At 47.5% G+C, this 15,451-nt stretch overlaps 1 protein-coding gene and 1 non-coding gene across 3 annotated transcripts in view; one reads left to right on the top strand and one right to left on the bottom strand.

The window, feature by feature from the left end:
- The window catches only part of Tgfb2 (transforming growth factor beta 2), an 84,514-nt gene that overhangs the window by 17,004 nt on the left and 52,059 nt on the right, over positions 1–15,451 (top strand). The gene's annotated exons all lie outside the window — the stretch shown is intronic.
- LOC113456264 lies at positions 13,919–14,051 on the bottom strand. The gene has a single exon (XR_003377109.1). It is a non-coding gene; the product is annotated as a small nucleolar RNA SNORA70 (small nucleolar RNA).

The following is a 15,451-nucleotide window of genomic DNA, read 5'->3' as shown; positions in this document are numbered from 1 at the left end:
AGTGACACGCCGCTCCACGTGCAAGAATGACTACCAGGTGTGAGCTCTGTGTTAGGGATCACAGAGGGATTTAAAGTACCGAGCCATTGATCCCCACAGAGGCCATTTATCTGGGGGGGCCCTAGAATAAGGCGTGAATATTAATGGGAGCCCCCTTTTGCAGAGTTTGTTTGTGTCTGCGTTCCTATTTTTTTGATACACTGGAGCTGTTGAATTAATGCCTCTTGTAATGAAAGGTGATCCTTGCCCCTTTAGAGTGACAGAGGGAGGTTCCTGGGCGAGCCCTGCTCCTGGGAGAGCCCTGTTGACCCATCATCTCTAAGCATCGTTGTGGACATGTCTGTGTTGCATGAGAAAATGAATTGTCATAGGCTAGACCGTCAACTAGCCGAACCCGGAGACCAAGTGTGAGCCCCTTAGTTCCACATGTTAGAATGAGGGTCATAGAACAGCCAGTGTCCACTACCTTCTGATTTGGAACATCAGCTGGTTCCATTCGCAGTGATTGAACGCCTACTGTGTCCTGGGCAGTGAGTCCGCAGAAATAAGATTTGAGCAAGCCAACGCTCAAGGAATTCAGTGACTGTGTTGTCTCTGAGCCACACACAGGAAGAAAGAAACAGGCCAAGTTGGTGAGGACTCTTGACGCGTACATGGAGGTCCTACACAGGCACAGACAGGATGGTTTTACTGCCCTGGCTGAAGCCTGATTCTTTGGATATCCCATGTTGCAACCTGCGATGCCCGGCCTCAGTTCTTGGGAACTACTGTGACGTAGAGTGGCCGAAACGGATTTTTTTCTAGCACAAGGCAAAGCAATAGCCCAGTTCTGTGAAGAGTATATGCTGATCGTTTTATTTTGGTATAGAAGGCCTCACTCACAGTGGCTGGAGGGAACAATGGGAGTCAAAACAGTAAAATGTTCCGTCTCTGCTGGGCCAGCTCTTGTGTCAGACAGGTTGCACTTGGTTTCTAAGTTCTGGATTTTTATTTTCTTCCTCTTTAAACCAAAGAGTTAAATGTCTTATTTCTTGCCATTCGCTGACCAGTGTTTTGGAAGGGAAAATGGAAACAAATGAGTAAAGGCAGAGCTTTGTCAAATCCCCTCCACATCCGTTACCCAGGCCGCACCGCCATCCTTCAGATCTGAGTTAGTGACAGAGGCCAGGGGGACAGCCTCTCTCTCTCTTTCTTTCTTCAGGAAATTGTGGTTTGGAGAAGTGAGTTCCTTGTCCTTGTCCCAGAACTGGCTGGTAGCAGAGCTGACATTGGAATTCAGGTGTGACCTGGCTTTGTTCCACCCTACCCACAGGCTCCAAACTCACTTCTTCCTGCTTCTGCTCTCCTTCGGGAACCCAGGCCCAATCATTTTGTAACTCTCTTACCTACTACCTTAGGTGAATTTCCTCTTCCCTTTCTGTCCAGTAAGCAGGCTGAGCCTTTATCTGGTTCCTGGTAGTTTTTCTCTTTGATCCCTCTGTTTTGTTGAGGTTTTTCTCAGTTAGTGGTTGCCGAGAGCTTTCCTCTTCCTTTAGTGAATAAGACTTGTGAAACTCTAGCACTTCTTGGGGAACCTGGAATTGACCTGAATATCTCTGAGGGTGAAGAAGGAGATGAGGGCTCAGACTTTGGTAGGTTCTTATATACTGGGGGCTTTTCCACCCCTTGTGGCAGACCCCTCTGAGGTCTTCCAGGAAAGACCCCTTAACAGGGTGCCAAGAAATGGTTCAGTCAATAAAGTACTCAGGGGGACCTGAGTTTAATCCCCAGAACCTATGGGACAGTGCCAGCCATGATGGCACACAGTGTAACTCTGGGAGTTGGAGACAGGAGGATCCTTGGGCCTCACTGGCCAACCCATCTAGTCTAACTGATGAGCTCCAGACCAATGAGAGACCTGTCTCAAAAGACTGGTCATGAGACAGAGAGAGAGAGAGAGACAGATGGGGGGGTGATGGACAGATTTCTATGTCCTGGGCCCCTCTTTTTTTTTGTTTGTTTGTTTTTGTCTTAGAAATAGTAACTGAGTAAAAACATGAGTAAGTGAGTGTTGGCCAGGTGCAAGCATCCAGAATCTGGGTGAATTTCTCTCCATGCCTGTGATTCGAACACTCATTCAGTGAAGTCAGCCTGTGTCCAGCAGCTCAAGAGCCATCCCTATCACTGTTTGAATTATCCCTCCATTCCAAGGAGACACTGCTGGGTGAGCAGATAGCAGGCGGGGTGAGGCGCCTCTTCCTCTCTTTCCCAGGTATTGTGAGTGCTGGTGCCGTGCCAGTGTCTGCAGTGACTGCTCCCCGATGCTCCCTCAGGCACTCTGTGTTCTAACCATGCTGTCACAGGCTGTGATCTTGAAGAACCATCTTCTCCTGTTAAGTTCTTCATCCCAAATAATACATAAAGGTGAGGTTAACCTGCCTAAGCCGACAGCTGGCCTCCCACAGATCTGCCCAGCACTCAGACTGCACGTGGCCGAGGACGGCTGTGTGTGCAGCGCAACACAAACTCACTTAAAATTTTATGAATTTTTTTTTTTTTGCAATTTTTAAAAACCCAATTTTGTGTTTCCCAAGCGTGAACTTTGAAGACGACAACATCTTTTTGCAATATCAAAAGGCTGGATGAGCCTGATCGGAGAGGTGGCTGGGTATGGAGGGCCCATGTCAATCATCCTGGCACTGGGGAGACAGAAGCAGGAGAAGCATGAGTTTGAGGCTACCCTGGGCTAGAGTCTGTCTAAGAGAAGGAGGTGGGGGTGGGGGAGGAAGGAAAGGAGGGAGAGAGGAGCTGGAGTTTCAGACCTGGATAAGCAGGAGAGACGGCAGATAGTCTCTCTACAGATGTCTAGATCAACAGTCGCAAAGATGAACTCATGTAAGGACTTAGTACAAGGCTTTCCAGTGGCTCCATTAAGGTTTAAAGATGGTGCCTGGAGCAGTGGCTCAGGATTAAGAGTCCTTTCTGCTCTTTCAGAGGTCCCAGTTTTGGTTCCCAGGAACCACCTTGCAGCTTGCAACTCTCAGTGACTCCAGTTCCAGATCTGGTGCCTCTTCTGGCCTCCACGGTACTGGGCACGGTATAGGGCAGAAACATACATGTGGGCAAGACTCTCAAACACATAAAATCAAATAAATCAATCTTAAAAAGCAGAAATTTCAAGGTGGCATCCCAAGCACGGCCTATGTTTGTATAGCCAGGACATCTTACAGAGCAGCTTTTTTGGGCCTGTCCCAGACTGGTGGAGTCAGAAGCGCAGAAGCGCGGGGTGGGGGCTGCTGGGAGGGTGCATGCTCTAAACAGTCCACAGGTGCTCCTGAGGTCCCTGAGTCACTGGCATTTGCAGCTGTGAGAGCCAGTGGATGCCAGCGATGCTGCTGCTGGTCTGTTTACTCACAGACACCCATGGGGAAGACTTCAGACCCAGCAGAGCCTCTGTTTGATCAGCTGGTGCCGCCAGGGAGGGCCGCTGAGTGCACGGGCCAGTCAGAGTTTTCACTGTGTGCCTCTCCTTTTCCAAAGTACCTACAAACTTTGAGGTAGACCTCTTAATGATAGCACCATGCAAAGCCCTGCTCCCTGTCCGCCACAGGGAAGGGCCTTCCTTGAGAGTTCAGGGAAGTGAATTGGGCACATGGGTGAGAAGCATCTTGGCATCAGACAAGTGAGTAATCCCTTCATTTAGGTGCCTTCAACTAGGCAACTGTGGGCTCTGAAGGAGGCTCATTTTTATGTTGCATGTATGAGGTTTTTTGTCTGCGTGCACGCATGTGCACAGTGTGCATGCGGTGCCCTCAGAAGATGATCTTGAGTCTTCGAACTGGAGTTATGGCGGAAGTCAATGTATAAGTCCCTAGGGTAGTGTTTGGTTAAAGGACTGACATCCTCATTACGGCTTGAGTCCCACCCTGACACATTCCATGGGCTTAGGATCTAGCCAACCCCGGAATGTAAACTCCACTGTCCGAACTCAGCCAAGCTGCTTCCGGCACTGTGGTTTTCACTTTCCAAATGGCATTTTTCTTAAAGCAGGTGAGAATCTGACCAAACTTGAGGAAAGGACAGTAATGATTTGACGTGTGCAATACTCTGTCTCCCAGAAGTCCGGTGTATTTTTGAACTGCCCATTACTCTGACTCTTATCCTATAGTAGGAAAAATTCAGTATAGTTTTTACTTCTATTTCTGGTCATCGTACTATTTTGAGAACTGCCCAGCTCTCCTCGCATGATTTACATCACTGCTGAGGTGTGAGAGAGCTGAGAGGGGTAATTTTACTCCCCAATAAGGCTTTAATGCAAAGATCTCCACATCCACGACAGGTATAAATAGGATTCTAAAATAAATGTCTAATGCTTGCAGTACTCTTGAAAAACAAAAGTAAAGAGAGGACTTCCTTATGAGATATTAACTTATTCAACAGTCCTTACTGAGTGTCTGCTCTTGGCACCAAGTGAATACCAGAGAAGCAAACCCTTGCCTTTAGAGATCTTAATTCTGGTGATAGAAAACAATCGATACTAAAGATTCAAAGAGAAGGCACGATGTGATAAATGTTCCAGAGAGCATGAGAAAGAACAGGTTTGGGAGAAGGAGGGATGAGTAACATTCTCATATAGTCGGGACAGGGAAGTTGCATTTAAGAAGATAATATTTAAACAGAGGCTGGAAGGAGATCAGAGTGATTGTGTGGGAAAGCACTGCTGTCTGTCTGTCTGACTGTCCCTCGCATACCCTAGGTTTATCAGAAGTATCCTAGGAGATGAGATTAGAAAGATAAGCAGGGAAAGTTCACACAGGATCCTGTGGCCACTGAAGAGCTGTGGCTATTCCTCTGAAGACAGGGTGGTTTGACTAAAGGCTTACTATGGCTGTTCAGTTGAGAACGGAGGAGCACAGAGTAGCCCAGGCAGAAGGAGCAAGAAGTCCAGCAAGATCTTTATAAGGCACGGGGGTGAGACCTTGCAAGAACACTTCCATGTAAATCTATGCCATAATGACATTGTGTGCCTAAGCGCGAGTGCCGTGAACATTGTGCACGTGTGCACGAAGGGGCGTGGAGGTGCCACAGGTGTGCACATGGTCAGTGTGGACATCAGTTCTCTCCTTTCTACTATGGGGGATCAGGTATTGAACTCGGGTTGTCAGGCTTGGCTGTGAGTGCCTATACCTATTGAGCTATTTCGCTGTCCCTGATTGCTTTGAATTAGTAATTCTGAGTAATTAGTATCTCACCTTCTTCCCTTCTGACAGGAAAGCATTTTGGCAGCCCTCTGTGTGTTCATGTATCCCCTGGGTGTCCCATCCTGTAGTAACAAACACGAAATGGCAGCTCTCAGAGTATGTGTTTGCTGGAATGTTTAGTAATAGTAGTGCCCTTTGACTCAGTGGCCAGGGACACAGAGCACTAAACTCATAGGTGACCATGCCTTAGCCGCCGAGAATGGCAATCCACCTTTCCCTGTGCAAAGCAGAAAGCTGATCTCCCAAATCTTTGGGTCTGTGCAACCGAGCCCAGTCTAAGAAAATGAAATGGAAATGCCTTAGATTAAATATTAAAGTCAGCATTTAAGCCAGGGAGTATGCAAAGCCATGTCTCTTATCACTCAAAAAAAAAATTCTGTTGGGCTAGATTTTGCTTTCTAATTTATAGGGTCTGAACAGTAAGACTTTACACTTTCTTTATCTGAAAAGAAATATCAATTGAGTCTACAGATGGCACGTGTAGGAATATAGCATAGACTCTATTCTAGTTTCTTTGCTATTGCTGTAATGAGTGCCATGGCCAAAAGAGCCAGGGGAGGAGAGGTTTTATTTGGCTTCCATATTGTAGTCCTTTATCTACGGCCGCCAGGGCAAAAACCCAAGGCAAGAACTCAAGGCAGACACTATGGAGGAATGCCGCTTCCCAGGCTCCCTCCCAGGCTCATGTTTAGCTAGTCTTATATAGTGCTGGATCACCCACAGATAGTCTCATCCACGGTGAACTGGCCTCTCCTACGTCAGTCATCCGTCAAGGCAGTATCTGACAGACATTCCCGTCTGGTCTAGGCAGTTCTTCAGCTGAACTCTCAAGCGACCCTAGGCTGTACCGAGTTAAATGACAGCTAACTAGCACACACCTCACTTTCGGGGAATCTAGAACTTAGCGAGGAAGTCAGGCAGACCAAAGCAAACAACCAAAACAAAAGTCAACACTATGTGGTTGTTTTCTAGCGCCATCCCAGAGGCCAAAAGAATTGCTTAGCATGGCTTGGAGAGGAGATGGCATTTGCAACCTGAAAGATGACCTCTGAGACTATAGTTGGCCGCCTGGCAGCAGCAGGGAGTGTTGCGTGCTTACCGGAAGCAGAGGCATCCTTCCAGGTGGGCGTGCGCGACTGCCATCGTAAGTTGTGAAGCAGCCAGGAAGGTCTTTGAAAATTTGAGGTGTCCACAAGGGACCTCTTTTTTAAAACTGAGGCTGGAGAATAGAATTGTAGAGTTATATGAAGTGCTTACTTTTTTAAGGTTGGTTCATTGAGAAGATACATTTAGCCCATTGATTGTAGACACATGGATGTAATGGTGTGCCGTGGTAGTTGGGACTCTGGGAAATGTAGTATTGTGTTCTGTAAGCTCAAGGTCAGCCTCAAAAGCTCTGCTGTCAATCACAATGGCCGGTAACAAAGATGGCTCTCTTACTCATATTGTCATAGTACGCCTTCTGAGCTGACTATATTGTGCTCTGGGAGATCTCCAATCAGTAACCCTAACTTAGGCGTGGTGACAGTCCCCACCCGTATCCCACAAGTCACATGGCCATGCCTGATTTTAGAAGGGACAGAAGAGGGCACCAGGAGAAGATGAGGATGCAGTAGGACTGACTGGCCTACAGAAGAGGACAGCCAGCATTTTTAGCAAATGATGCTGTCTGTCATGGAGTTGGTAGAGGAGCTGGAAAAGAGAGACCGTTTCCACCAGTGTGGAAGACTTTTATATTGTGGATGTGGCCTAGTCTACAGTTCTGAAGAGCTTGTCAATGGAGACTGACTGAATGCTGAGTGGGTTAATGTTAGGAGGATAGACATACAGGTCTTTTCCCTTCTTTTTTTTTTTTAATGACTTGTTCTTCCGATCGGGACAAGTTTTTCCGGTAGCAGAGGCATGGCTGGAAGTACTAGGGTTCTGAGGCATGTCTTGATGTGGTGTGTGAAGTGTGTGTTTGTCAGCAAATGCTGAATCAGGCTTACCTCCCTTGCCGTGGGGTCTTAGATTGCCCTCCTGTCCCTAACATGCCTAGAGGTGTCTGTAGAGGTTGTTTGTCTTCAGCAAGGAATCTGGCTAATTGTCTTGGAAGCTAGGAGTCCTTAGGTGCCTAGCAGTTTACAAGAGAGAGCCAGATCTCCTGCTCCTCCTATGTCTCATGTGAACTCCGTGCTGACTTCAGCCTTCATATCACGGCATCCCTCTTGATTCTAGCTAGAGTCTAGAACTTTGGTCTCCTGATAGTGATACTTTGGGTACAGATCTCGGAGCCAGACTCTTCCCCCTGTACCCAGTGAACAGACTGGAAAGTAACTCTGGCTGGCAGGAGCCTCTGCTGTGTGGCCCCTGTTACAGTGACAGCTCTGCTTTGTGAGGACCCCCTGAACCTACAAGGTAGGATACGGCTTACCGGTTCATAGATAATCATCGGCACAGCCTATTCTTAGTAGCAACAGATGCTGAGCTCTTCCAGCCTGCTCCCAGGGTCAGTGGTGGGAAGGGGAGGGAACAAACGAAGGCATTGTTGTGCACATGGCTGGACATCTGTATTTCTGAATCGCCCTGTTGTGTGCATGATGCAACTGCTGGGCTTGTTTTGCTGAGTGTGAACTTTGTCCACCAACCGGAGTCTAAATTGGTTTTGGTCAGAGCACATTTTTCTAAAATTCAGTTGGATTGTGCCTCTGCTGTGAAGCGGAGCTGACTCTCTGTGTGCTCACACAGGCAGCAGGGGTCTTTTTCTAGTCCATGTTGCTTGTTTTCCCAAGACTGCTACTTTCTGCATCCATTGTCCCTATTCGGGGAAACCATTGTGACTTCAAGGATCATTAACCCTAGTAGTGTTGTTCGGGAGAGGGAAGTTTGATTTTCAGAAACGGAACAAGGTGAATCACTAGCATGGCTGACCTGCAGGTATGCAGTGACTGAGCTCTACATGTAAAAATCACTCACCCTGGCACGGTAGTGCGAGTTCGGGAGTTCTCACCTGTGCGGTGCATCCAAATCAGCTGGCAAACCTACACTATGTGTGCTGACCTGGATAAGTTCTGAGCCCATTGTCTGTGGAGGGACCCGGCATCTTTAGCTTTTAAAAGGCTGCCCAGGTGGTCTGGGAACTTCTGTTTCGGATGAATGCCTACTGCTTCTGATAAAACTACGCGGGGTTCTGCCTGACTGTCCATGTTTTATTGGCATCATAGGGTGGGAGTGTTGATGGACGGGAAGAATGGACTCTGTCTTTACTAATGATGTAAGGGCAGGAGAGAGAGCCCTGGCTGCAGGGGGCTTGCAAGAGGACTTGAGTTTGATCTCCAGAACCTACATAAAAAAGCCAGGCCTGTGGTATGTGCTTGGAATCCTAGCTCTGGAGACAGGGGTGGGAGGGAAGCAGACCCCTAGACTCACTGTAACCAACGTAGCCTACTAGGTAAGTTCCAGGCCAATGAGAGATTGTTTGTGTCAGATGAAAAGCGTGGACAGCATATGCGGAATGGATTTCCTCTGGTCTCTGCATGCATGCACATACATGTGCACCATAGATACATGAACATCAACACCCATGCACACACCAATACACAAAACAAACAAAAATATGAACAATACAGCCAACAGTTAGTGGCTGAATAGTTGGACTCTGGGCTAATATCTGTATTGGCCCCTTAGAGGATCATTATTCTGTCTTATAGACAGGAAGGAGAGGCTTACAGACATCGTGTGCTGTTACCCCACTGTCACACAGATGAGAGACGGCAGAGCCAGAGCATGAATGTGGGCTCCCTGACTCCAGAGTCATCCTATTAGCTGCTCCCTGAAGGGATAAACTTCAAATTTAAGTGGGATTTTATCTGTAGGAGAGAGATGACAGAAAGGGACGCCAGGGGCCAGGGGTCATCTGTGCCTCGTGTACAAGAAAATCATTCTTTTCCAACAAAGAGAAAGATGTGGGGTTTTTTTTTCTTTTCTCTCTCTCTCTCTCTCTCTCTCTCTCTCTCTCTCTCTCTCTCTCTCTCTCTCTCTCATTCTGGTTCAAACATTGTCATCAGAGTGAAGCGGGGGTTCATACTTGGTCTTTGAAGAGCAAAACTATTTTTTTCTACACATTAGATGCAGGCTGAGTGTGCTCTTGTTATTTTCCTGCCTGCTCTGGTTAATAATTATGGCATACAATATAAAATCCTTCCATTTGTCTCAGCAGTTGTGTGTTGTTTATTTTTTTTTCTGCTCATTTTGTTTTCAACCTGGTGAATTTCAACGATCACCATTTATTTGCTTAAAGCGCACTGATTTTCTAATGCCTGCTAAAAGATTGGGGTCCTACCAGTACCCATCAGCCAGCAGGACTCAAAAATTTCCATAGTAGCCCCTGCCCGCCTGTCAATCCACACACACACAGGGAAGAATGTGGCAGATTCGGGCATCCAATGAATGTCTGTGAAATGAGACAGGGACTGGTTTTGTAAATCTGTACCGTAATAGAAAAGGTATTGTGTGTCATGCTGAGGACTTCTGGAGAAAGGACAGTGAGGTCTGGTTTTAGTCACATGATGCTTTCATCTCTCCACACATGGCAGGCTGGCCAGCTTCCAATTGCCTACCTGGAAGAATGCTGTGTCCACCAAGTGTAGCAGTATTAATAGGCTTAAAGAAATGTCATCACCACAAGCCTGTGTCTCTCTCTCCACCTTCATAAAGGAATACTGACTTCCTTTCTGCTCCCTGTAGTAGTTTCCCTTCTATTACTAGTTTTGATATTTGCAGTTTTATACATGAATAGAATGCATTCTAATTCTCCGCCCCAGAACCTCCCTCCCGTCCCTGTCGAGGCTCCTCCCTCATCCCTACCAGTCCTTCCCCCACATCCATGCTTTTGATTGTGTTTTATTGATGTGTGTGTACTCGTTAGTGTACCCAAGGCCATCATCCTTGTGACCATTGAATAGGAACAATCCGAGAGAGCCCAGTGGCGTTGGCAGTGGGTACACAACTGAAGGCCATGGCTTCCCCATTCTGAGTTCATCTGCAGCAGATAGCTCAGCCCTGGGAACTATGCCTCCTCTCCTTCCCCTTTCCCCCCTCTATGCCTGATTCTTGATGGTGAGCCTGTGTTAAGGTAGATCCACCCACCCGGCCAGTGCATGGCTGTAATGGCAGTGTCTTGCCCAGGAGACATTTCGTAGCTTCGCCCTATCTTTAGGGTCTTACATTCATTCCACCCCACCCCCCAACACATCTCTGAGCCTAAGAGGGGATGGTAAAAATGTCTCGTTTAGGGCTGACTTCTCAGCCATCACTTGATCATTTATTCTTATCACCTCGTATCCACCCCGAGTCTCTGTATGCATCCTGCCCAGTGCACAGAAATGATTCTGTTTAAGGCTGAGAGTAAAATTGTCTAGGTATAAACATAAATGCAGCTTGACATTGCCTGAGAGTAATAATTTCAGAAGAAAGGCAGGATACACGCTTATCATGTAAGAAATCAGTAGACTTTCTATATACCGATGATAAACACACTGAGAAGAAACTGGGGGGCACTCCTGTACGTAATAGCTTCAAAAAATTACTCTTGAGGAAACCTAACTAAGGAGGTAAAGGATCTCTACAATGCAAACTTTAAAACTCCCAAGAAAGAACTTAAGGAAGATAGTTGAAGATGGAAAGGCTTCCTCCCCTGCTCATGAACTGGTTAATATTGTCAAATGTCCGTCCCACCAAACGTGCCTCATGGATTGAGTGCAATCTCAATCAAAACCCCCATGCCACTCTTCAAAGAAGAAAAATACATAGTATTTTTCTTATTATAAGTTAGAGAAAGTTCAGCATCCCCAGGGCATGGAAGGAACAGAGAGTGGGAAGCTGGACTTTGGTGGCTTCTCATCCCCAGCTGCAGGAATACCTGGGTGAGACCTTGCTCCCTCAGCGAGTTCAAGTTGCTGTCACAAGGGCTATAAAGGGACGCTTGGGCCTGTGTTCTTGTATCTGTAGCCAGACTTCATGAGTATTTTTAGGGCCCCTTTGTCTCAATCTGATTTCTGCTTGAGACTTTTACCACATGTAGCCTGTATTGAAATGACTTAAACTACTCTCTGGGTAGTGGGGGAGGGGTTGGCTCAGAACTACAGTCTTTAAACGTTTTTTTTTCCCCCTCTTTCTTTCTGATTTTTTTTTTTTAATTGCTAAATAGCCAACAGGCTGAACAGAGAGAACTGAAGTCTAACCCTGGAGGGACCCTGTTTAGCCGTCTGTCTAGACAGATGAGTGTCTGTAATGGGAGTTCCACAAAAAAAAAGAAATGATTCTTTTTTTTTGTGGAACAGAAGGTGGACCTTCCCTTTCAACTTTGAGGATGCTGACGTTTTGTTTGTTGACCCCCAACCTGTCAATGAGCCAAGAAAGGGATTCACCTACCCATGGACCAACTCTGATCTCACATGTGACAATCAAATTAGGAACCAGTAGCAAGAAATACAGGTTTTGCATAGAGGAGACCAGGCTACAACCCAGCAGGCCTACTGTGCTCTCAGAACCCCACTTTGTGTTTCGCTAAGATGAGGATTTGGTTTGTTTATTGTTTTTTTTTTTATTGAGAAAAAAAAATTTCCGCCTCCTCCCAGCCTCCCACTCCTCCCGCCCTCCCCCCACTCCTCTCCCCCTCCCTCTCGAGTCTGAAGAGCAGTCAGGGTTCCCTGCCCTGTGGAAAGTCCAAAGTCCTCCCCCCTCCATCCTGGTCTAGGAAGGTGAACATCCAAACTGGCTAGGCCCCCACAAAACCAGAACAAGAAGTAGGATCAAAACCCAGTGCCATTGTCCTTGGCTTCTCAACAACCCTCATTGTCCACCATATTCAGAGAGTCCGGGTTTATCCCCTGCTTTTTCAGTCACAATCCAGCTGGCCTTGGTGAGCTCCCATTAGATCAGCCCCACTGTCTCCGTGGGTGGGTGCACCCCTCTTGGTCCTGACTTCCTTGCTCATCTTCTCCCTCCTTCTGTTCCTCATTGGTACTTTGGGAGCTCAGTCCAGTGTTCCAGTGTGGGAAAACCTCACTCTTCAATGACTTTTAAAGAAGAAAATGATCTAACAGGCAAAAATGGTTCATGCCTCGTGAGGGCTGAAGAACTTGCCCTTCTCTTATTCATTTCCTGGTCACTGTTGAAGCTCTTAACTTTCTTGCTTTTCTGTTGTGAGAATTCAATTGAAAAAGTAGGTGGTACGGCCCATGTCTTTAGCATCAAGTTGACATACATTGAAAGGAATGGCCGATGCCATCTCAAAGTATAGAAAAGCTGAAGAGGGTCCAAGTTCCTGGGAGATGGAAAGAAGGTCCCAGATACCATTTATAATAAATATGAGGTATCTAAAGATTGTCACATTCATAGGTTCCAAGAGACGTGGCGGCTGCCGGGACCTGGCTTGGTTGGTGGGTGGAGAGCTTCTAAGAGTGGAGTTTTTAGACTTTCAGTGAAGCCAGAAGAGTGAGCTCTTGAACGCCTCCGTACAACAGTGTGGTAGCTAGTCAACAATAGGACCATGTCCCGTTAAAATATGCCAGTCAAGAGAGGATAGCACACGAGACTCTTTCTGTTTCCCAACTTCTTAGAAAAAATGGTCAAAGCCGATTTTCTCAAAGTAGATGGCCCATGTTTTTAAATTGTGTGTGTGCGCGTGTGTGCGGTATGATTTCCGTGCATATGCTCTGAGGATCTGTATAGAGGCCAGAGGAGGACACTGGGTGTTCTGTTCTGTCGCCCACTACCTTTTCCCCTTGAGATAGCATCTTTCACTGAACCTGGAGCCTACTCTCCTGTCTCCGCTTCCCTGTAGCACTAGGGTTACAGGTCTGCTCAGTCACACCCAGCTTTTCCCTTCGGCAGCAGGACTGAACTCAGGTCCAGAAGCTTATAAGCCATGGCACTCACTTCCGGAGCCACCTCCTCTCTGCCCTCGAGTGCATGGCACATTAACCTTCTCGCTCCTTCAACCTCATTTTAAGTTCTGTCTGGATTGTCCCTGAAAGTGTCAACCTGGGGGATTTGATCTCATTTATTCAGTTCATTTTCACCTGTAGGCGCTGTGTCATCGGAAGGCCACTTGCTCGGAAGGGGAACACAGGCCTTGGGCAGAAAAGTACAAAGTCCCACCTCCTGGGCTTAAAGCACAGGTGTCCCCACTGCTGTCAGCAAGACAGTGGGCAAGGCCCCTCCCAGATGCTGTGCTTCAGGTTGCTTGTGTGGTCACTGCTGCTGCTGCTGCTGCTGCTGCTACTGCTATTATTCTTTTTAGGGTGGGGATTTATTACTGAATATGATTTGGTGCGGTGTATGAGAACACAGTGAAGCCCGAAGGGGTGCAAGGCCCACCACTTATCCAAGGGTCACGGTCTGACTGGGGATGTGTTTGACCCCCAGAGCCGTCAGGATGAGTCTCTTCTTAGCTATTTTGTGCCTTCCGTTCATCCACATCACAGTTGCCGGAAGCCTCACTTCCTTGAGGTGTTGATCTTCTGGCAGCCATGGAACTTGAACTTGGCTTTATGCAGGGCCTCAGTTGCATGTTCCTTGTTCTGCAGCTTAGTGCAGTGGATGGACAGGATGACCTGGCCAGGGTGAATTCCCTAAGGCACCTCCATACCTTACATGCCTGCCCCTGAGATCAGAGACATCACTATCCACCAGAAAAATGTCTTCAAGGCCTCTTAGAGCCATCCATGAGGGAAAGAGGCTGTGTACATTCCCAAGGAGGCTGCTGTTAGTGTCCACTGCCCCCCAGACCTGGTGACAAAGGAACTTGACTGGCTTAACTGACTGCAGTATTCTTTCTGATCTCCCAATCTCATCACCCCTGCCCTCAGTAGCGCATATCCTTTTTGTGGAAATGGACTTGTAAAAGAGCTATTGTGTACAATGCAGATATGTTTTTTTATAAAAAAAATAAGTGGATTTGTAGGCACAGCACACTGTGAACATACAAAAAAGATGGCTGGCAGATAAATCCAGCTGGTAAGAGAACACACCACTAACGTTCAGAGAGAGCCCAGGATCTGCCTGCTCAGAGATCTGAGATCCGCCACAGCCTGAAATGGGAGAGAAGCCTGCTAGTTCATCAGCAGGCAGAGGAGAGAAGCAGATATCTATGACGTCAGCAAACCTTTTCCCATCCCACACTGTGGCTCGCGACATCCCAGCCGCTGAATTCCACTAGAACCCAGTGCTTTGCAAGACTGTGGTTATGGTACCTTTGAGTCATGTCTCTTTCAATACAAAGGCAATCAATAAAAATCCCCAGTAAAATGTGGTTAACCACAGGACATCCCTCCCCACCCCCACCCCCATGTCAGCGCCGTGATTCATTCAGTCCTGTGCTCTTGTTCTAGAATACTTCACACTGGGAGGCACTTACCCTTCTTCAAGGAAAGAACAAAGGTCCTCCTCTTTATTGGCACCCCTGGGAAGCCGCCCAGGGCATGGGTGGCTGTGGCTGGGGAGAGCTCTGCTCAGATCCTGGGATAACAGAGTGGGAAGATGCCTTCTGCTGTCCCTGAGGTGTCACTGAGTTAAAAGCATCTCTTCTCTAACTGTTGCTGCTCTGCCCTCTCCCTATGTCACCGTTAAAATAAGTGTTAAGACACCCGCTGGCCGCCACCACCTCTCTTTCCAGTCATTAACAATGCATTTAGTTCTGTTATTGTTTCCTTACTTGTTAGGGAATAGATTATGATTACCTGGGGAGGAATGGGTGAGGCAGAAGGGAAGGGAAGGCAAGGCAAGCAAGGAGAGCCATGGAAAGACCTTCTCCTGTTTCTATGTTGTGTGTGTTGTTGCCACCCTCCTGGGAAGTCTCTTCCCAGCCAGTCCAGAGGGATGTCTGCTGGCAGTCCAGTTGTCACCCCGCAGTCATCGAAGTGTGACCTCCTGCCACCCACAGGGGACAGCTGCCTGCACTGGTACCTGACACTGTAAAAGCAGAGAAGGGATGTATGTTCTGCAGCCTTGTGAAATGGGTCCTCTTTCCTCCCTCCCTCCTTCCCTCTCTCCCTCTCTCCCTCTCTCCCTCTCTCCCTCCCTCCCATCCTTTCTCCTTTCCACTATCCCTCCCTCCTTAAGCTTCTGGGGTTAATATCCAGAAGGCAAGTGGAGATCTAAGGAAGGGTCTTCTGCTTTCGTGTGTGTGTGTGTGTGTGTGTGTGTGTGTGTGTGTGTGTGTGTGTGTG

This window comes from Microtus ochrogaster, chromosome 6, assembly GCF_000317375.1.
Source record: "Microtus ochrogaster isolate Prairie Vole_2 chromosome 6, MicOch1.0, whole genome shotgun sequence".
NCBI classification, from domain to species: Eukaryota; Metazoa; Chordata; class Mammalia; order Rodentia; family Cricetidae; genus Microtus; species Microtus ochrogaster.
The sequence above is the reverse complement of the archived record's forward strand: the minus strand, read 5'-3'. Positions and strand labels throughout refer to the sequence as shown.